This window comes from Poromitra crassiceps (assembly GCF_964638095.1).
Source record: "Poromitra crassiceps genome assembly, chromosome: 4".
NCBI classification, from domain to species: domain Eukaryota; kingdom Metazoa; phylum Chordata; class Actinopteri; order Beryciformes; family Melamphaidae; genus Poromitra; species Poromitra crassiceps.
In genome coordinates, this window is record NC_139626.1 from 65,905,719 (window position 1) to 65,928,921 (window position 23,203).

Consider the following 23,203-nt stretch of genomic DNA (forward strand, 5'->3'; position numbering starts at 1 on the left):
CCAACTGGTAAGCAAATTAGTCAAAATATGAATTCTGTCATAGCACACCACACACTATAACCAGACTAATAGCTGTTATTTGCAGCTCGATTATGTGCTGGACAAGGGACGGCCTGGCGCAGAATACATTGTGAAAGAAGGATCAATATGTCTCACACGGGAAGAGTTTTGGAGCCTGGGGTTGCGAAACAGCAATATGGATTCTGCAGTGAGTATTGGGAAGTTCATCCGCTGTGGTAGAAGAGTGCTTTTACTGTTAGATGCCCAACTGATGAGTTTTGATTGTTTCTTGCAGATTGGGAATGTCTGCATGAAATTGATTCATGAAGCTGCTCTGCAACATGTAAGTAACATATAAAAGGCTAACAGTACAGCTGTTACTGTATTCTCATGTATTTTTGTCTACTTTCAAAGTTCTGAGTTCAAAGTCCTTTTTTTCTATAGGGCAAGGACATTTATATCGAGGACATGTTTGTGGTTCCTACATGGAAGAGAATCTCACGCAAGAACTTATTTCCCAACTTTCCAGTGAGTGTATATACACTAAAATAACAAAATGTTTGCAGTCCATTTTTTTGGGATAATATGCATAATAAAAATAAATCATTAATCTTAGGAGGATGTCGACATGAAACACTTGCTAGTGTTTCCGTCATGGACCAACGTCAACGGACCTGGCCACTACGTTCTCTGTGTAAGGCTGTTCATAGATGCTAGCTGTTGTCCATAGATACTAACTGTTGTCATAATTAAGTAGTTTGCTTCATGTATAGTACAACCATGTGAACTCCTGCTCTATGCTCTGGCCTAATCACTTTTAACCTCCTCTGCACCCTGTTGTCATAATTAAGTAGTTTGCTTCATGTATAGTACAACCATGTGAACTCCTGCTCTATGCCCTGGCCTAATCACTTTTAACCTCCTCTGCACCCTGTTGTCATAATTAAGTAGTTTGCTTCATGTATAGTACAACCATGTGAACTCCTGCTCTATGCCCTGGCCTAATCACTTTTAACCTCCTCTGCACCCTGTTGTCATAATTAAGTAGTTTGCTTCATGTATAGTACAACCATGTGAACTCCTGCTCTATGCCCTGGCCTAATCACTTTTAACCTCCTCTGCACCCTGTTGTCATAATTAAGTAGTTTGCTTAATGTATAGTACAACCATGTGAACTCCTGCTCTATGCCCTGGCCTAATCACTTTACCTCTTCTGCACCTCTTTACCCATTACTACATTATAGATCATGAGGCCACTCCTGAGAGAGATTCTCTTTTTAGACTCGCAGTACTGGCTGCACGAGTCCGGGTTTGGTGATGCGGAGTACAGAGACATTTTTAGGTTGACAGATGAGACACACTGTTCTGTTTGCCACGTTCATATAGCTAATTACATTTTGGCTACGTTCCTATAGCCTGTAATGGTATGTTTTGGCTACGTTCCTATAGCCTTTACTTGCATGGTTTGACTCATGGTTTGACTTAGGGGCACAGTGGCGTACTGGTAAGCGCTATCGCCTCACAGCTAGAAGGTCCTGGGTTAGATTCCCGCCGGGACACTGTGGGCGCTGAGGATGTTTCCACCCCAATGTCGTCAGAGACGCCGACTGCTCCTAGCCTGCCCCCGGAGGAAGGGCAGGCCTGGATAAATGCAGAGACTATGTTTCACCGGCCACTGGCAGCGTGGGTGTGGCTGGCCGCATGCTTGTGTTGGGTGCATGCTTGCATGGTTTGGGCTGCTATGTTCATATTGCCTCTACTTGCATGCTTTGGCTATGTTCATATTGCCTCTAATTGCATCGTTTGGCAACCTCCCATTTGCCTTATGTGGTTGTCACATCTATCAGTTTGAACTTTTTATTTACTCTTAATTTGTGACTGTCTGATTTTAGATTTCAGTGGGATAATTTGAATCTTTTTTTAAACACCTATTCATGCCGGTGCTCCAAGTCACCCCCACACAGAATAACCCAATCTGTAAATTAAATGTTGACGCATAGATGTGGCAGCCACTGTAGATTTATGTGCACCAGTACTGAAGAATTGTAACAGTTAATAATCCCAAAATATCCTTTGATTTATTCTTTCTATAGGTATCTTGCTCAGCAAATTGATCCCCGGCGCTGGACTGAGAAGACTGGCCATGATATTGGGGTGAATACTAAATGTGCCACTGTAAAAGTAGTATTACTATTGCCCATACTCTGCGTTACATATTTATTTCTTGCTTTCTTTCAGGACTTGCCACGCCAGACCAGTGGAAATGACTGCGGGATTTTCATGCTCATGGTAAAGTCAGTTATTTTTCTTAAATATACACGGGCTTCTGTCAACATTGTAAATAAAATGCTTTTTTCACATCTCCTCTGTTCCAGTACGCCCTTTCCATTGCCACAAGCACTGGTTTTGAATTCCACGAGGTTAGTTCGTAAAATAATTTACACCAAAGCAGAAATTGCCTTCCTAAGTTGCAACCCTATTGACAAAGAATGCATTATGAACTAAAGACTGCTTGTGAATTGTCAAATTTCTTTAAGATGGACATGCCTCTGATCCGGAAGTGGTGGTGCCTTCTACTCATGGAGCATTTCGAAATAGAAGGGTATGACGGCCTAAACTATGTGTGTGTAACAGGGTTCCCACGGTCATGGAAAACCTAGAAAAGTAAAAAAAAAAAAAAAAAAAAAATCCAATTCGTGGAAAAGTCAGTATTACAAAAATCTTTGAACGCTTAGCAAAAGTCAAGGGATGTTGTTTGGTGTAATGAAATAGTTATAGTAATCTCAATGAAATCTTCCGTGGACCTTCCACATATTTTCTGTAGCTGTTGAGGTAAATCCAGTATAAAGAGGTATGTGTAATATGTAGTAATACATTATATTATGAATCCTGTATCGTAGCGTATGTGTATAGTCAAGTCAAGTCAAATTTTATTTATATAGCACCTTTCATACACAAAGGCAATTCAAGGTGCTTTACAAAAAAAATAATCGAAAAAACAAGCAGCAAAGCAATGCACATATAAAAAAACACAGCCGACAGTTTTAGTTAAAATATATACTCAAATTAACAAACATGAAACATTATTTCTGTTTTAAATAAGTTACAAGGCATTCTTCAGTATTATTATTACATGCACAGTTCATTTGTTGGAAATGTACAGGAATCTTTTTTTTTAAATTACAGGCCGAGAGAGGCAGTAGTTTAGTAGCAGTTAAAAGCAAGAGTAAACATAAAGGTCTTTAGCTTGGATTTAAAAATAGGCAGAGTAGGGGATACACACATCCTTTAAGTAGTTGTCACATTAAGATGAAATCCATGTTTACAAGTGAGTCCTAGCTAAGACGGTCAGATAGCAGCATCAAAACACATGACATCAAGTCACAACAACACTGTATATTTTAGAAATACTTTATTAGATCACTTTTAGATGACTACATTATGTTAACCATCTACAGACTATCAGTAGACCATCAGTAACTAACAGATGTAAGATTCTGGATGCCGTTCTGTTGACAGTCACTGCCTTAGCTTTTTCCTGTGCAACACTTAAAAATTAATCTTGTTATTGTTTGAAAGGCATGGTCAGAGGTTTGCCTTCTGGACTGATGAGGATGCTTGCTTCAAGGCACACTTCTGCCAGTCTACAGAGTTCAGAGACAGCAAGGCATCACAGACGAAGTCCCAGACCACCTGCAGGTTGACATTGACCGCACTGCAGATGAAAAAACACTGGTGGACTTCATTCTGCAGTCACAGGGAGCGGAGCAGCATTTGGTGGTATGTTGAGAATCTTCTCACTTTTCTCATCATTACAGACTAACTCACAGAAAAGATTTGTTCGGAATATCATCAAAAGATGTATCATTTAGCAATGCTTATTGCAATTTATGTACCGGTATCTATCTTGCATGGATGGAATCCAATTGACATGTAATGTCCGTTCAATGACTCACAACTACCACACAATAAATACACTTACACAAATCCTATTCCTACTAAATAGGGCTGTCCCGAGTAGTCGACGTCATCGATTACATAAACGTGCATCAATTATGTAAAAAAAAAAATCCATGGTGGCCATTAGTAGTAGTTTTCAAACATGTGAAAGTGAAATGATTGATGATGGAGGAAAAAAAATATTGTTTGCAATCCGATCTCCCTCCCCCGATTCTGATCGAGTCGCAAATCACGTGATCGGCCCCGATTTCCGATCACGTGATCGGATCGGAACATCACTAGTAACATCGAGTGATTTGTGATCTTGCGACGTAATCCAGCTTGCTTGCAAGGTCAATGTCTCCCTAGATCTAGATTTAATAACCACACCAAGACAATTTCCTAGTGTGTGCAAACATACCTTGGGTCCTTGGCTAATAAAGTAATTCTGATTCACCTTTTTCGATGACTTTTCATCTCTGCACTTAAATTAATGTAATTTAAATAATTTCAATTACTTTCCTTGCCCCACACGAATGAAAACATTTATTTGCCAGTGATTATTTTAACTGCATATTACTCCAGATTAAACATGAATCTTTTTGAATTTGAGGTTCAGTATTTTCCTAAAAAAATAGTCGTTAGATTAATCGAAAAAATAATCGTTAGATTAATCGATAAGAAAATAATCGTCTGGGACAGCCCTACTACTAAATAATTTTCACTGTACCTTGGTTTTCCCATAGGGTGTACTCAGCGGAAAGGTCTTGCGGAGCTTCGATCAGAAGTCCGTTTCCACGGTGCCAGTCTACCTTTACAGTGACGAACAACTGGACAACCTTTGCTCCCATCTGAGAGTCATACTCCGTCGAACCACACATCTGGAGTACATGGATGAAATGCCTTTCATACTTGATGTTCTGCTTCCAGAGGTACGCCTAACCATTGTGCATGTTCTGCTCCTGCACTTTCAAAGCGTATGGACAGTTTTCATGGAATTGTGATGCTAGGCAACCGTTTTAACCTAGCTTATTTCCTGTCAGTTATTGTACCAGCAAACACTGCAACAGGAAGTAAGCCGGGGGCAATTTAGAATGTTTATGTTGTCGAAATAGTCTATATATCCAGCATGCCAACCATGGCGCTACTTGTGAACAGACCTGTGTACTAGCTTGCTTTTCTGTATTGGTTTATTTTTAAATTACGGTAACCATTTAAATTAACTGTTTTCTTTTGGTAGGCCATCATATACGGCCTGGCTGAGCTGCAGAATGTGTCCTTGCTGGAGGCTGGGGAGATGTTCCTTCGTGGTCAGGATATTCATCACAGGTAAGAGTAGAGAATGTATTTATTTTTCCTGTTTCTTTTACACAAATCGCAAAAAGTCGATCTACTATTTACTTGCTTGTATTAGTTAATAATACCTTTAAGGGATAGTTCACATTTTTAAGGTGTAGCCCTATTTGCTACTAAGCAATGACGATGTTGATTGGAAAGGCTCTTCCTCATAGTAGCTCTGGAAGGTTGGGCAAGAACCCATGCAAGGTCAATGAGGTCACGCTCCCATATGTACAAGCTGAGGCTTTCTCAAATGTAATTCACAGTGTACACAAAGTAAATTTGAGTGAGCTTCAGTCAGCTTGTAGTACATACGGGAGTGTGACCCCATTGACCTATTTTTTTTTTTTTGTCAAACTTTCCAGAGCTACTGAGGAACAGGATTGTTTAGGCTGAGAAAGAATTCAATCAACATCATCATTCGGCAGTACAAAATAGGGCTTGACTTTGAGAAATGTGGACTATCCTTGTAGTTAAGAATAGTCAAGTTAATTAATATACCTTTTTTTGTGTTACCCACATTTCTCTTAGCCCAGCAGTGACTGTCTGTGATTATGTCCGTTTACTATTTCAGTGAGGTGGAGGAATTTGACCGAAAGATTGCCAAGGACTCCAAAGAAGGGAGACTATTCAATTGGTAGGTAGTTACATCACATTCTGGCGGTTGAATATTGAAGGGTCAGGAGATGTCAATAGCATGTTCCTTACAGTTTGTTTTCTTGTCTTTCTCTCTCTCTCCCCCTCTCTCAGGGGCATTGACACCTTTACAGAGAGACAGAGGAATTTGCTCCTGCACAGGATGGCTGACGGACAACCACCAATGACTGCAGTCCAGGGCCGTGTAGAGACGCCAGATTGCCCCCTCCAACTCTCCACTCTATAATGTGTCTGTGTTACATGGACCAGCGGTGCTCAGAAGGGTTGATATATAGATCAAATTATCACAGCGAGATTAAATAAATCTGTTCTCTTACACTTTATGGGCATTTCTGTCAGCGAGATGATGAAGCTCAGTAATCCTTTGTCAAACATGTGGGGTTTATTCTGCAGAGATGGGTGACCAGCGTGGATTGGAAAAAAATAAAACTGGGGCCATCTATTGATTTTTATCCTCATTCTGTCAAAGTCATTGAAATGACTAATTGAAGTTCTTTAATGGATCCGTTGAAATATGGTCAGTCAAATGAGAGGGTCCACAGATGCTGGCGGGGAGAGATAGCCCCTATTGTCGTCCACGTGTAGATGTATGGTTTATGGATGAGCAGTTCACAAAAGCAAATTAAACACATTTGATTTGACCAAATGCTGATTCAGCCTCATACACAAATGATTGCACTTCCATGATTAAGCATTTTCCATTCTGTACACAAACGAAAAACAAAGTAACAATTGTGTTTTTTATGTTTATAGAAACAGCTTATTTACCGCCTCCCCTTTTTTTTTTTTTTTTACAGTTTCTTTGCAATGTCTCTGCTTCCAGTCCAGTCATTCAAATATTTCCATATGGCCAAGCTCAGTAGGGTATAGGACTAGAAGATTTGGTCAAATTGTTCAAAGACTAATTGGAGTTTGAAGTGTTCATCAGACATTTATTTCATGGAGGATCCGATGCCTGTAATCGTCAGGTTGTTTAAACTTTTCAGCAGAACAGTCGGTTAATTTTAATTTGTTCATCACTTAAGCGCTCTTTTTTGTTTCACTTTTTCAATGGTTGCAAATGTAAATGTCTTTCTTCACTTACCTGCCTGCTTAAATTAAGTTCAAATAAAAGTGCAGAGAATGAATGCATTGACCCTACGCGTCTGGTTTGATTCACAGTAACACAACAGTGATCATGTCCTCAATTGGGGTTTCATTTGCACCATGTGGACTTTGATTTAGCATTTGAATGTTAGGTGGATAATGTCCTCATTCATTCAGGGCACATTACATGTTCCACATCTGCCACAACTCCCTTTCCCTCATCTATCCTCTACATGTGAGGAGTGTTTTCATCTGGATTCTTTGCACAGGCTCCGTGTCCTCTGGCAGTAAGTACCGGTAGCTCATTGTTGTGGAGATAATGGTCTCTCGGGGGAGCCATAGCCAGTCAAGAGTGGATTGCTTCAGTGAGATGCATTTTTACTTTGTCTATCAGTTGTGATGGGGGATAAGAAACACTGTTCTTTTGAGACAACCTCAATCAAATGTGGGATGCAGGGTAGGAAATTAGCGGGGGCTCGGGGGGCAAACTGCCCCTAAAAAATCATAGAATTGCCCTCGGAATTGAGGTGATGGGGGCTTTTAAATGAACTTTTAGAAATAAAACCTGCTTGGATAAGAGTCATTGATTGGTCTGTCATACTACATAGGTACCATGGTACTACTAAGGTATTTCGTGTGTGTGTGTGTGTGTGTCTCTCTCTCTGTGGAGATATTGTTCAATTGCTCCAGATAGATTGTCCTCTTTTCTATAGTGGATGTGTCAGCAGAAAGGTAGAACACATAATGCAGTGGACTGTCTCACTTTGGTGTGTGTGTGTAAAATGCATCGGCAGTTGAGGGCTCTTGGTTGCTGTGTATTCAGCTCCAATCCTCGACTACAGTGATTAAACTTTCAGAATAAACGACGGCAGTTTTGCTGGGTCAACTACATCTCTGCTCTTCTTTGCCATCCCTACATAGGCCAGAGGGTTCAGTCAGAAGAGCCAAGGGCTTGTCTCCCCCTCATATTCAATATCTGATCACCACTGTCACAATCACTGATGACAGCATCTTTCTCATTTTGAGGAATAACTGATGTTGCATGCCATGTCTGGGCCGTCTCCCAGAGTGGAAAATTGGGGAAAACAAGAGGTTTTTATGTGTATAACTATGTTTATACCTAGAGGCACTGTCTTGTCCCACCGGTCACTATAGTTGCCAAGCATAAAATACACTTTTTCACCCACTTTTCCCTGAAATTACAAAGAATAATGATTGATTATTTCAAATGGCTACTAATGACACAAGATTTGGATATTTTCATGTCTGGGAAAAAATTTGGATTAAATGGGTTAACCTCCTGCCTAACAATTGCCACGAATGTGATTCTCTGTGGCCCGCACAGCTGGAAAGTGTCAGAAAGCACACAAAAATAAGCTATATTGAGCAAAGTTTGCAACTCTTAAGTGTCAGGGACAAGGTTCCACTCAACGGGGAGCAGTAATTCTCGCTACAGTGTAACTAGAGAACCCATAGTACATTGTCAAAGAGTTGTTTTCGTGCTATCTTCAATTACTGATTTTTACAGAATTGTGGTAAATGACACAAAGGCGACTTTGACAGAAACGGACACAGCTTTAAGGCCATAACATTGCCGGGGATGCATAGAATGACAACAAAAATTGCACGTGTGTTCAGCAGGAGGTCCTGAACTAGTGTAGCGAATATCGCCTCATTCCGTTAAGCCATGCCAAGATGAGAGCCAATCAGGGTCGCTCAGAAGGCCGGGGAACAGCTAATTTGCCATAACATTGCAGTGGATGGAGAGAATGACTAAATTTTTTGCACGTGTGTTCAGCCGGAGGTCCTGAACTAGTCTAGCGAATATCGCCTCATTCCGTTAAGCCATGCCAAGATGAGAGCCAATCAGGGTCGCTCAGAAGGCCGGGGAACAGCTAATTTGCCATAACATTGCAGTGGATGGAGAGAATGACTAAATTTTTTGCACGTGTGTTCAGCCGGAGGTCCTGAACTAGTGTAGCGAATATCGCCTCATTCCGTTAAGCCATGCCAAGATGAGAGCCAATCAGGGTCGCTCAGAAGGCCGGGGAACAGCTAATTTGCCATAACATTGCAGTGGATGGAGAGAATGACTAAATTTTTTGCACGTGTGTTCAGCCGGAGGTCCTGAACTAGTCTAGCGAATATCGCCTCATTCCTGGGAAAATTTTTGGATTAAATGGGTTAACCTCCTGCCTAACAATTGCCACGAATGTGATTCTCTGCTAAATCTATTTCTATACATTGCTTCTATATCTGTTTGCTGCTATTGTTTCTGAATGGAACAAATAGGTCAAGCAAAAAATAAAATATATAAACTACCACACACTTTACCCATGTTTTTATTAAAAGTTATGAAAACAGGCGATTGAACACCGACAGATTGAGTCTAGGCTGTCTAGGCCTTAGACAGTCAAAAAGATGCATCTCAACTCATTCCCCATCTACGAAAAGAAGTACACTTCAGGATAATTAATCTAATATATCCACTCCAACAAGGGGATTATTCCTGAGAATAATTTTAATATTGATTGTAATTCTTGCCATTTTTGTAATACAGAGATAGAGACAACAGATAATTTATGTTTTTCACTGGATTAGCTACTAGCTTTTGGTCTAATTTGAATTTATGGATTAAATATAGCATTGATGCACTACCACCATTTATACTTGAAACTGTCAAATTTTGAATATTCATTGAAGGTAAAAAATAATAATTTTTAATGAACAATGTAATTATTTTGACCAAATATTTTATACAGAAATGTAAATACTGTATAGCAAAACTCTACTCTGTCTACAACCTTTAAAAAGGATTTAGAAACATTTTCCAAATCCATAAAATATACATATGAAAAACAAAATGTGTTGGGTGAGTTGAAAACGAGCCTAACTACGCTCAGTGTGGAAGATAGAAAGCATAATTGTTCTTGTAATTCTTTAAATCAAGAGAAAAATAACGAGTATTTTATTTTGTGTGGAAGATAGAAAGCATTGTTCTTGTAATTCTTTAAATCAAGAGAAAAATAACGAGTATTTTATTTTGAAGGGTGATGTGTATACCAGACCGTGTCAAGAGGCGTAGCCAGACCGTGTCAAGAGTGTCAAGAGGCGTAGCCAGCTGGCTCTGCGGGCTCTGCGGCGCTGCAATTAGATGATGTTGACGCTCCCACCCAATATACCATTGCTCCTCCCTCTCCCCTCACAGGCAGCTGATGATAATTCTCTGATGGGACTTCTACTCTACAGCCATCCGGCGTGCATTTAATTGTACAATTTAATCTACATAGCGCATCTCTCCCTAACAAAGCCACTGGAGTGTTATCTGAAACAAGTATTGGTATTTTTGTTTTCTGTTCCTTATATTGCAACTCCACTGGCCGAGTGGCGGGTATCAGCCTTTTTATTCCTTCGAATCCAATCGTCCTCACATACTTCCCTGACATGGGCAGATGAGCGGCCTGTCTAGACTTTATGCAGGTGAACGCTGCTCCACTATCAGCCATTAGTTCTAAAGGCTGACCATTAAAGTTCACACTAACAATAGGGTCTATATCAGAGCGGACCACCAGCTGACACCCGCCCCTCGGATTCGATAGGCATCCCTAATAAGCTCCTCCCCCAGCCGGTCCCATGTAGGGGTTTACTGGTCCTATGCTTTGTTGTTGCTGCTGCACCCCACCGTAACTTCCCCTTGCCATGCCTCTGTAACCTCCTCTACCGTACAACCCCCCAACCATCCTTTCACAGTTACGTGCCAAGTGTCCCAACAACCCACATGCAAAACATCTCAGTTGCTGAATCCCCTGGTTAAAACTGCCTCTCCCCTGGATAAAACTTCCTCTGTTGAAGTTTCCCCTGCTGGCTCCACCCCTCCACTGCTGCTGAGGAGCTGCAAACGGCCCCGGATATCCCATCGGTCCTGATCCAGACGGCTGTGGCGCCTCCACTACTTGTGTCTGCGCTGAAGTCGGACCCTGTGATGTCGTGTGACTATTGGACTGCACTACAGCTACTACTGCTTGTTTCTTGTCTTTTTTCTGACTCTCTGTCAAGTGTATCACATTTAGTTTCCTAAGAGTATCTTGGTCCTGTTGTTTTATCTCATACTGCTTCTTTCGATATAACTCGACTTGATGAGCTATGTGATCCATATAAATTCCCTTGGCCATATTTCCTAACCCAACTACCTCCTGTAGCTTCGCTCTCACTAGTTGAGGGAGCCCTTGCTGTATTTTTCCCCTAATCACAGACCTCTCCATCCTATTCTCCTCTGGGTCGCTACCTGTGATATCTCTCCACTTCTGAAGAGACCTGGCTACATACGCTCTAGGATTCTCATCCTCTTTCAACATCTCTATTAGGATATTGTCTGGGTGCACATTAGCTGAGAACGTTTCCCTCAATGCTGTCCACAACCGCCCCCTATTGGCCGCAAAAAGTTCTGCATCATGGGCTGAAGTTACTATATATCTCCTCAACCCTGCTTTGTCAAATAACTCCTCCATTGCTGATACTCCTATAAGGCTAGCTAACAATGAATGAATTGACGATAACATGGAACATGTAAGGAAGTGTATGGTATGACGCTGTTGTGGGCGTATAATTAAATCATTTTGATGGCATTTTTGTTGGTTTAAGTAAGACACATGAATAAGTAAGAGTTTATTTACAGTGAGATAGGTTACAAGTGAAATAAAAGGGATGTACAGTGATGAATCATTATATGACTGATATTAATACTAATTAATAAATTAATATGATCATATTAAAACATTCAAGGCTATTCAACAGCCAGCAAGCATACATTATAGCGTTTATAAACAGTCAAAATGTTAGCCACCAATAAATGCCTTTTCAAACCAAAACCAGTTAATAGTTATTCACCACGCCACATGTGAGCCTCGCTAGCAATAGTTAGCTGCTAACCTTAGCATGCTATGAGCTAGCCACATTGACGCGTTGATGCTACATGCTTACGTGCGTTCATGCCAGCTGGCGCTAACAGCCTCCCACACACGGAAATTATAACTCCGCCTCTTGATACACACTCGTGCTATCACTCCAAATACCCTCACTCATTCCACAATCTCCTCGCGACAACATTCATTCAACAGTCATTTCTCAAGTGCCACAACAATCACCACTCTATAAACAGTCCGCCGCCATTGTCCACAACCGCACTTTCACATTCGCGTTTTTCTCCCTGTAAATGTCCCACATAGCTTCCCGTTTGCCGCAAGGCCGCTGGGAAATGTAGTCTCCGCCACACCAACACAACACCACACACTCGCTACTAACAAGCACACCGCCATACACAATCGATCTAAACTTCCCTTTCAAACACAGCTTCTCATTTCAACACACAAGCAAACAAACTCAACAGTTAGCATCCAGTCATACATTACGCAAAACTCAGCCATTTCTCAATCACTCCAAGTTATAAAACCCATTCATTCATATATTTTAACAACTCTCCCACATTCACTCCGACAAAATCCAATAGAAGTCACTCACTCACTCTCTCTTTCTCAACTCACGAAACAAAGGAAGAGGCCTTCATTTTCCACCCGGACATAAACATCCATTCATTCAACCATACTTTTTCATTCATACTAAAACATCGCTACAGATTTACAAAGAAAGCTTAACAAAAACAGCTAGCCAACACACTAATATATATATTTATAATTTTAAATATATATCACTCTTACACACAACCCCCGGCCGGGTTACAATACTCACATTTAAAACCCACAAACAAGACAAACACAGCAACATATCACCTTGCCCAAAACGCGCATTTCCACCTTATTTGTAAACATCATAATCTAAGCTATTTATCTTGGCCAAGAATTTATTTTGTGTGTCTTATAATATATGAGTGCAAAATACACCCTTTTAACTCCTATTTATCCAAACTGCACACATTTCTTTCAAAACGGTTTGTGTGATATCAATTTATTTAATTCTATTTCCCAGTTACCTCGCCAAATCGCTTACACACATTTAACTATTTCCTATAGGTAACCGACGGCTTCGGACGCGCATTACTTATATAGCCATTAATTGATCAGCCTTATGGATCCATAACAATGCCAATCAATATATCCTTTACTACCTGGAGAGTGGTATCAAATATATTAATTGTTGTCCTAGTTTTTTAATGTGTGCCATCATACAGGCCCACCTCCTGCTCCTCCTGCCCACGGACAGTCAGACAATTTTATCGTACAGTTTTGCCATAGCCAAAACGCGCACACAACAATATATTATTGGGCAAAACTGTCGTCCTTATTCCCCTTATCTTTTAAACATATTTTCCAACAAACCCCCACACAACACTTGCGTGTTCATTTTGAATATAACTTTTTGTTTTAACTCACCGCAAGAAGTAACTCAGCGCCCGCACTGCGTCCTCTCCAGGTGTCCAGTCCAGATCCAATCACGCGGGGTCACCACTGTGTCGTCTATCAAGGCAGGTGTGTGGGCAGTGTTTCAAAAAAATATGTAGAAAAAGAGTCTAGAGGCAGATGGTTCAGGTCTCAAACAAACAGGTTTATTTGAAATGAAAACTTTCAGCATTCAAAAAAGGACAAGGTGACCCAGCAGGAAAATCACCGAGAGAAAAATAACCTAAGTCTAAGAAAGTCTAAAAATCAGGTTTAACTCTAGCCTGTCCTGCTTTGCGTTGGGTTAAATAAACTCTGACCTTCTTCAGCCCCTCCTACCAAGACTCCACCTCTTCAGACTACCCGACCATTCACAGCTCTCTCTTCTCTGCCTCTTATCCAATCACAATTCTACCCAAAAATGTGTATGTGCTTGTTTTTGGTGTGTTTTAGTGTGTGTGCCCCTTTTGTCTTCACTTCCCCTTATCTCTCTCTTCCATCCTGTCTTCTGTCTTTGATTTTAGCTTAACAAAAGCCTGACCAAATGCCTACCTCCATTCAGGTCTCTCTCCCCCCAGAGCCCCCCTTTCTCTACCCTTTCAAGTCCCTGGCCCAGAGACCCCCTCCTCTCTCCCCTCTGCTCCTAAAACAATGCAGCTGCCGTCTTGTGTGTGTGCTTCTCGTCTCTTCCTTGCATTTCGGTGTGTCAAGGTGTGACCTCCTCTCTCCCCACACCCCGATGTTATCAAGGTCCTTTTGTTCTAACCCTAAGTCTCCTCAGGCCCCTCTGTCTCACGGAGTCGGACTGTCTACCGTTCCTCCCTTCTGTTCCTAGTTAGTTAACACAGTAACTAGCCTTCCCTCCATAACTTAATATCTAGACTATTGTAAACTATAACTTATAATCTAATTAAGGCAGACCGTGGGCAGACAGTGGGCAGATCAGATACCACAAAAGCATCCCGAAAAGCAAACAACAAAGGAAACAGAATAAGAAGTCTACTCAGAAAGGGGGATGTAGTATTAGATGTCTGAGGTAGGAAGTAGAGGAATTACGTCGCTAAGATTTCCATTCCGGATATATAATTAGACCCTGACTAGATGTAGTGGTTTGACGTACAGCACACGGTCGTTATACGTGAAAATGTTTGCTGGGATGTGTAATTATTAGGGATGTCCGATATTATCGGCCTACCGATATTATCGGCCGATATTAGCATAAAAAAATCGATATCGGAAAATATCGGTATCGGTTTTCATGCCGATATATATATATTTTTTTTAATACAGGGGGAGTCTCACTGAGAGCAATGCTCTCTTTTTCAGGAGTGCCCTGTTCACATTCACACACACATTCATACCTGGAAGCTGACCAGTACAACCACAGTCTGATCTGTTGGCCACTGAGCAGCTCCACTGGAGTGGTTGGGGTTAAGGGCCTTGCTCAAGGGCACCTCAGTGGTGGTAATGAGGGAGGGGCAAGCGCTGCCTTTTCACTTTCCCCACCCAGATTTATCCTGAGGGTCCCGGGGATTGAACCGACAACCTTCTGGTCACAAGCTCGCTTCTCTAACACTTACAACTTTAACACAACATGCATATTATATATTAAACTCTTCAGCTACATTAAGCTACATTATGTAACTTGTTACGTGAAATTTTGGTGGGAAAAAAGCCCGCTTATATCGGTATCGGTTGATATCAGTTGATATCGGTATCGGAAATTAAGAGTTGGACATTATTGGATATCGGATATCGGTAATTAAAATAAGCATAATAATGACATGTCACCCAACATTATCCACAATGTCAATACTGTACAATACAGATTCGGTAAAACTATTTCTCATTCATCAATAAAGTTGTGGATTGCAATTGTAATAGAAATGATCGATGATTAATCTAGGATTGTGTAAAATACCTACTTGCATTCCTCTGATATAATATTTTTGTCTAATCTGAAATCCCTATTAATGTAATGTTTCATTGTCAATTAAGGCATTCCAGCGCACTCGCAAACACCGCGTTCGTTTCACGCGTGTGTTGTTTTATTTTTTTGACAGATATTTGCTGCCTTCCCCGTTTTATACGTCACAACGCTATGCATTGTGGGCAATTCCCTTCCCTCGTTGTCAACTCATTACTACATATCTCTAGTCATAAAGTGATATTAGAACACAAACAGCCAGAGCAGATAGCCAACTGATAATAAACACCCCACATCCTAAAACCTGGAGAAAATTAGCTAAACCAAGCTTTATAATGCAGGGGAAATCCTAACATGCCCCCTATTGTTTTGTTGCGTTTGTTTGCCTGCCTGCCTGTGTCCTAAGAGGTTGTGTTATTTTTCTTTGTTCTAGGATGCAGCCAGCCACCAGCAAAGAAGAAGAGGGTCACAAAAGGGCAGCTGATGGCGAAGGAGATGAAGGAGCTGTGGGCCGGGTTGGACCGTGATGAGCAGGAGAGAGAGCGCCTCCGGTAGCAACAACAAGCGGCCCGCGAAGAGCAGCAGAAGGCAGAGCTTGCCCAGCAGCGTGCAGAGGATGTGAGCACATTCAAGGAACTGTTCAAGGAAATGCAGCAGCACATCAGATATGGCAACATCTTGCTGCGGTTGGCGTCAATGTAAGCCGCCAGACAATAATACGCCATTTCATAGTCAAGGCACCTTCGCGTCCACGGAAGCGGAAAATGTTTGAGTAAGTAGCCTATATACAGTTTCTGTTGCTAGGGAACTATAACACTTTAACACTTAAACACATTTGAATCTTGTGAAATTATTATCGGTTCATTGCATTCATTTTGTTATCTTTTCTGTTCTTCAGCAATGTGCTAGTTGCCATTGACAACATCACAGACGAGAATGACGAGCTGGTAGCGAGACAAGTCCACGACAAACTCGACGAAGATCTGGGGATCTGCATCAGCGCATCGTCCATACGCAGAGCTCGGCAGCAACTTAAATGGAACTATAACCCCACCTGCTTCACCCCAATGATTAGAGAGAAAAACAAAGAGTTGAGACTCGCCCAGGCTCTGCGATGGATCGACACAAATGAGGTCTGGGATGACGTCATATTCACTGATGAGACGACTGTGGCCTTGGAACACTTTGCAAGGTTCACTTTTACCAAGAAGGGCCGCTTCGCTCCCAAACCCACCCCTAAGCACCCTATCAAGCTTCACTGCTGGGGTGCAATTTCACGGCATGGGCCCGGGCCGTTGGTCATCTTCGAGGGAATAATGGACAGAATTTTCTTCGAGGAGTCCATCATCAAGGCGACTGCAGGGCCATACATTCGAAAAAACTTTGGCCCATACCATCGTTTTTTCCAGGACAACGATCCGAAGCACTCCGCCGCTCGAGCCTGTATCCAAGCAGAGGGAATCAACTGGATCCGAACCCCCCCAGAATCTCCTGATTTGAATCCAATCGAAATCGTTTGGCATCTTCTGAAAGATCACATACGAAAAGTGATCAAACCGAAGAGCAAAGACGCGCTGATTTCTGGCATCAGCGACTTTTGGAACAACAAACTGTCCCAACAAACATGCGACAATCTGATTAATGGTTTAGCTAAAGTTCTCCCCCTGATTGTCAAGAACCATGGATGCCACAGTGGGAAGTGATCCTGGCAGAGGGGACATACAGTATACTGTACTGTAGTTTTTTTTTATGTTTTTTTATACAGCCTGAGAAGACTTTTGATAGCCTTTGACACATGGCATTTTTTAGAGGCCAAACAGGTAGGCCTACAGAGAGACAATTTTTTTGTGATAGGCCTACTGTACTCAATTGTACTGTACTACAATTTTCTTCTCTTACGTTTTAATCATAGACTGTGAATATAAGGTTTTAATAAAACTTACTACAGTAACATAGCAAATGTGTTCCTCGTTCTTTGTTGTAACTGCATAATGTGTATTAATGTCTTAGTAGTGTACATACAGATTTTCATTAACTATACACACACACACACACACGTGCACCCGTGACATAATAAATAATAAGAATAATCATAACTATACAGAATACAATGACAATAGGCTATTAGCCTTTTGAAAATGGGATTTTCGTTTATTTAATTATTAGATAATTAATAATAACAATAATGACAAAGCAACACTATTCATTCATGTTCAAATATTTATTAAAATAATGTGTGGAACAAGTGGAACACATGTTTCAGTTGTAAAGGAGCAATGCTGATCATAAAAACAATGCTGATCATCTTGACATTAATTACAAAATTAATGTCACATGTTTGTTGAACTTGTTCTCTACATCCATCCAGTGACTTTGAACAGTAGGATGTTTAACATTTCTTTGTTCCCTGATTATGAGTCCACCAGCTTTTAGAGGACAAGTGGCGATGGTGGAAACCTTGATTGTGCATCACTAGTAGGCTAAAGCAGTGGTTCTCAAATGGGGGTCCGCAAAAAGCTTTCGGGAAAAATAAATAAAAAATGTTCTGTTGTTGCAAAAGCTTCATAGTTAAACGAAAATATTGTATGCTTTAAATCTAAAATTGTTCATGGATTACATTCTAATCTAACAAACCTATCCATTTAAAAGTCAAGCACGTTACCGTGGAAACAATTAAGCTTAGCGCCCCAAAATCACAAATCAGAATGAGGGGGTCCCTGGCCTGACCTCTGGCCTAAAGAACATAACATTGTTTCAAACAGACACTCTAAGGTGGCGTTCACACCCAACGCACTTTTTCCAGTAAGAACGCTATGGCAAGTGGTCACACTGTAATCAGTCTTGTAGAAAACATCATATTGGAACATCGGTCAGCAGTTCAGAATGAGTGTACAGTATGTATGTGTAAAAGATCAAAAGAAGGCCCACTTGAAGTCCGAAAGCTTCTTGATGAGCGTACACACAATTGCAGTTGTTGATGCCGCTTTGAGACCATCTTGCCACTCTTCTTGCTTTGGACGACACTGCTTACAGGCAGGCTCTGAAAAACAATGTAGAAACACAAAAATATTCTTCTTTCAGGTGACATAAATTTATGAATGTGACATATCCAAAGCGTCTTATGTTGACTATTTGTGAAGTCCCTCGGCGTGACTATACTGTATGTGAAAAGTAATAAGAGTTTGTCTGTTCCATTGTTAAAAACGACGTGTACATGCAGGGGCGGCTGTGGCTCAGGCGGTAGAGCAGGCTTTGGATAAAAGCGCTATATAAATGCAGTCCATTTTACCATTCCATTTTACATGCTGGATATGGGTTTGTCCACTGAGTTATTAATTTGGAGACTGATCAACAGCGTTTCTATTGCCCTAGGGGATTTGATATTTTCGAGAGCTTCGTGGCTATATAGGAAGTGTCTTATTTGTAAAAACCTAAAATAGTCTGGTTATGTTTAGACAAGTAAAACAACTTGGTTAAGGTGACAGTCCACCAAAAAACAATGCTGATTTATTTGGCTGTAAACAGTTTTGCAGACATTCAGTTAGTTTGACAGTTATTGAGAGTTGATTCTGAGTTCATGTGGAATGTGTGTAATTAGTGCATGGCCCACAACTTCATTCAAATCAACTCTCAATAACTGTCAAACTAAATGAATGCCTGCAAAACTGTTTACAGTTCTCAGATATGTGTCAGATTACAGTATGTGCAAAAGAAATCAGTAGTTTTTTGGGTGAGTTCTTCTTTAAGGTTAAGGTTAAGGGTTATGGTTTGGGTTAGCAATTAGGTTAGGCTTAAAACAATGAAAATGTTGTACATTTCACATGGCGTGTGAAAGGTAAAGACAACCCTGTCACTCTTAAGGCCTAAACATGGTCGTCCGTCAGAGCCTCGCCCCGCCCTCCCCGTAGGACGGCGGGTGGAGCGCCGTCCTACGGGGAGGGGGCGCCGTCGGCTGACGGGGGCTGCTCGAAAATGTGACTCAGCGCCGACGATACGTGCGTGACGTCAGCTGCACGAGAGTTGTGACTGGCCGTTGCCTTGGCTCATCGTCGTAAAGTCGCCTTTCAAAGCATGACGTTAGATTATAACAAGCTAGTTGTGTGGCTTAGCCTTCCCAAATGTTGAGGGTCGTTTTTTAGAATTTAATACATAGAATTGGGAACGTTACATTCAATTTCATTCAGACTGCCTGGCACACAATCTCCGCCATTTTCACACGGAGCTTCCACAGGAGGAGGGAGGGTGGGAGGAGGGAGGGCGTAGTGGCGTCCGAGCATGTAGGGCGCCGCCAGACGGCGAGACGGCTCCAATTCGAGGCGGACGGACGACCATGTTTAGGCCTTTACGGTGCCCCGGCCTGTCTGAATGTCCCATCCCATGGCATCACTTTCAGCTATAGTTGGAGTTCTGCTAGACTGCCCTGCATGTCCAAAAATGATGAAAAAGTCTACCTTTTGCATCGGTATAGTGACGCCATGGGACTTGGCAATTAGTCATCATACTGTAGGATGCACTGTGCCAATGTTTTTGTGTCAGAGGCACCAGTGGTTACCACTAGGTTATAGCTTATTGGACAATGGTGATGTGTGAAGGAAAGTCAAGCTATCTGGTGCAGTATGTGTGAAGAAGGTCCTACTGTACCTCTCTCCAGCATGCATGCTCCATGTTGGTACTGCAGGTTGAAGTTATAGTAGGAGGAGAAGACTACAGCCAGCCCAAGCACAAAGGCCGTTCAACCAGCACCTGTTTTTCGATGGACATCATCCAGCGTGGGTTTGTCTGTGTTATTGGACCTGGGGTGTGTGTGTGTGTGGGAAGGGGGGGGGGGGGGGGGGATAACAGAGTAGAAATATATCAGTCTTTTTCAAACTGGACCCTATTTTCCCAACTTTTTGTGTCTAATGAAGCAAAAGAATATTTTTAGCATCCTTTTAGTTTAAATATTCCATTGGCTATTTAAAGAGGCAAGTAAGAGGGAATCCTGTAAAACTTAAGTAGTGTAAAGTGTCCAAAGTTTCCATTTGTCTAATTTCTATGTCCACCAGACGTGGTACGGCTCCGGCACAGGTGCCGGAACAGACTCTCACCCACGGATCTGGCAAAAATATGCATCTGGTATATGTTTTCTGGGTCGTGCATCTGACAAGATTGCATTGGTGAGTCTGTTCTGGCAGTCGTACCAGAGCCGTACCACATCTGTGGACATTGTCGTTACACAGCCACTTTGTAAACAAAGACTGTAGCTATCCATATTTATTCACATGTAAAATAAAATACTTACCAGCCACAATCAAACGTGGGGTGTCAGCCAGTGGGACTGTCAACTGGACAATGGCTCGTGTGGCAGACGCCTTAAAAAAAGCAAGATTTTAAAAAATATTATTAGACCTTGCAGATGCATGCTGACTGACAGTGAAAAGACCTAATGTAAATAAAGAAGAAAATGTCTAACTGTAATATTGCTTAAAACAGACACTATAACACTATACTATAACAAAGCCTCACAAATGCACATTTTGTTTCACAGTTATGACTGCACTGAAGTTCGCACTGAAACATTTTGGGAAATGAAAACAAAAAAGAGCTAAATTAATTGGGAGTTATTTTTCTTTTTAGACTTTTCTTTGTGGGAAGCGAGGGGGGACGGGGGGCGAGGCCTGAGCGCAGCGCGGCGCGTCCATGGAGATTTTTCTATCAGCGCATCGAGTCTTGCTGCCTGTGCCTGTGAGATCTGCGTGGTAGGCTATCAGTGGATATCTGCTGTGATTGAGTCCTCACCGTCCTCATCATCGTAAAGTCGCCCTCCAAAGCATGATGTTCGATTATAATGAACTAGTTGTGTGGCTTAGCCTTCCCAAATGTTGAGGGTAGTTTTTTAGAATTTTATATATAGAATTGGGAACGTTACATTCAATTTCAAGATGCTGGCGAGTACGGGTGTCGAATCCCACAGTAAGAAAACTGCAATACTGTGATTGCAGAATGCAGATTAACGTAACTTGTGGCTTTATTGCAGGAACTCCCGACTAGGCAGACAGTGACACTATATCAAGGTGAGGTACTCACACAGACTGGGACAAGGCTCCAGGGACTAGGACGTGGCTGGCTGTCGGCTGCTGCGTGCTGTCTTTCGGCGGCTTGCTCTGGCTGACAAGATAGAATACCTGTTAACATGGGGGCCAAAATTAAAAACAGTTCTGCAGCGCACACGCACTGCTCACGGAGACACTGTGTTCCAGCTGTTAGAATAAGAGCTTATATCCGGCTTCTCCAGCCGGGGGGAATGCATTCAAAATATTATGTTTGAATCAATCTGGGAACCGAGAGTCTATTTGTATTTGAAAAATAGACTCTGGGACAGCCCTACCATTTTTCCCAGCTTCCTGTACAACGTGCCTTCCTGCCACTTCTGGCGCTCTTGGAACTTCTCTCGTACACCCTGCATCCTTGATGGCAAATAAATTAATAAATTATCATTTCAATTGCATTATCACAAATATACACAGCAATTTAGTCATTTTAACAGTTACTAGTTAAGATATACAGTACAACTTGTGCATTATGAGGAGTGTGTCAAATTAACTTTTATGTCCATCTGCCGCTAGTAAAACTGTCACCCTACAGTCCTCTGTTTAGACTCAGTCAACCACACGTGTCGCACCGAATGACAAAACTGCAACAGAAGTCGCCTACCCAAGCCACTCTGTTCAGAGCAAAACACACGTGTCTCAAAGTCCGCTAGCAATTTAATACTCGTGTTGCACCGACCCACCTGGCGTTAATAACTTACTGTCGATAAACCACTAAAAAGAGGTTTAATTAGTCAGCCCGATGCTAACGTAGCATTAGCATGCTAACGTAGCGCTACATTAGCATGTTATCAGCCCAGCCCTTTCAACAGATGGCTAGCGTTACATGTAGGTAACTGTGGCTACCTGTAATGTTGCAAATCAGTTTAACCTGACACATGTTAATCAATAATAATAAACTTACCTGGCATTTGATCCATCAAGTGAAGAAAAGGGCTTCCTGATAATCTTAATTATGTCCGTCCTATCTTAACGCTACTGTATAGGCCGGGGGAGAAAAATGGCGACCGAATGGAAAATAAAGTGGGCGTTAGTAGGCGTGACCATGCTGTTTACCCCAATATAATTTTGTCTGGAACTTTGCGCTCACTCTATTGCCTGCAGGTAATAATTATGCTCCAAAAGGATTAAATATTACTATTTGAGAGGAAAATAATATTTACTCTGGGAAAAATACCCTCCAGTTTTTCCTGTGTACTGTGTACTACTGACAGTGGACTGCTCTGAGAGGCAGGCGAATCACAGGGCGAAGTCAGTCTTTCAGAAAGCTAATCAGACGGTGTGTTTTTGCGCCTCCTGGTGGGTGAAAACAGAAGTGGACTTCCAGGGTGAAAAAAAAACATTCCCACCGCAGCACTGCCGCACGTTGCGCGCAGGACAGTCGCGGGGCAGTGGTCTCAGTTTGGCTGGCTGCATCTGTATGTCTTTATTTGTTTGTTATTGTATGGTATTTGTATTTGTGGTTCTCTTGGTGTGTGGACTGTATTGTTTATGAAAATATGAATAAATAATTGATCATAAAATGAAGTGAGAACATAGACCCATAGAGTGATCACTCTTCATGGACACACAGCTGGGCTCAGGGGAGTCTGCTCTCTCCTGCTGCATCCTGATAGAAACATTATGAACATTGTGAAGGTATTTATGTCATGACTATAGTTCATTTGCATTTCACCTAAAAAAAAGACAGGACACTGCTTTCAAGTCAGAAATTTACCTAGATTTGCTAGAAAGATTAACAACATTTTCGCCAACTGTGACGCTGCTTCATGACA

At 41.7% G+C, this 23,203-nt stretch overlaps 1 protein-coding gene and 1 long non-coding RNA gene across 2 annotated transcripts in view; one reads left to right on the forward strand and one right to left on the reverse strand.

The window, feature by feature from the left end:
* LOC310775420 (NACHT, LRR and PYD domains-containing protein 3-like) overlaps window positions 1-23,203 on the reverse strand; it is an 888,839-nt gene that overhangs the window by 379,556 nt on the left and 486,080 nt on the right. The gene's annotated exons all lie outside the window — the stretch shown is intronic.
* LOC310775427 lies at window positions 296-2,644 on the forward strand. Its single transcript, XR_014552667.1, has 7 exons — window positions 296-343; window positions 445-528; window positions 617-694; window positions 2,094-2,154; window positions 2,239-2,289; window positions 2,376-2,420; window positions 2,538-2,644. It is a non-coding gene; the product is annotated as an uncharacterized lncRNA (long non-coding RNA).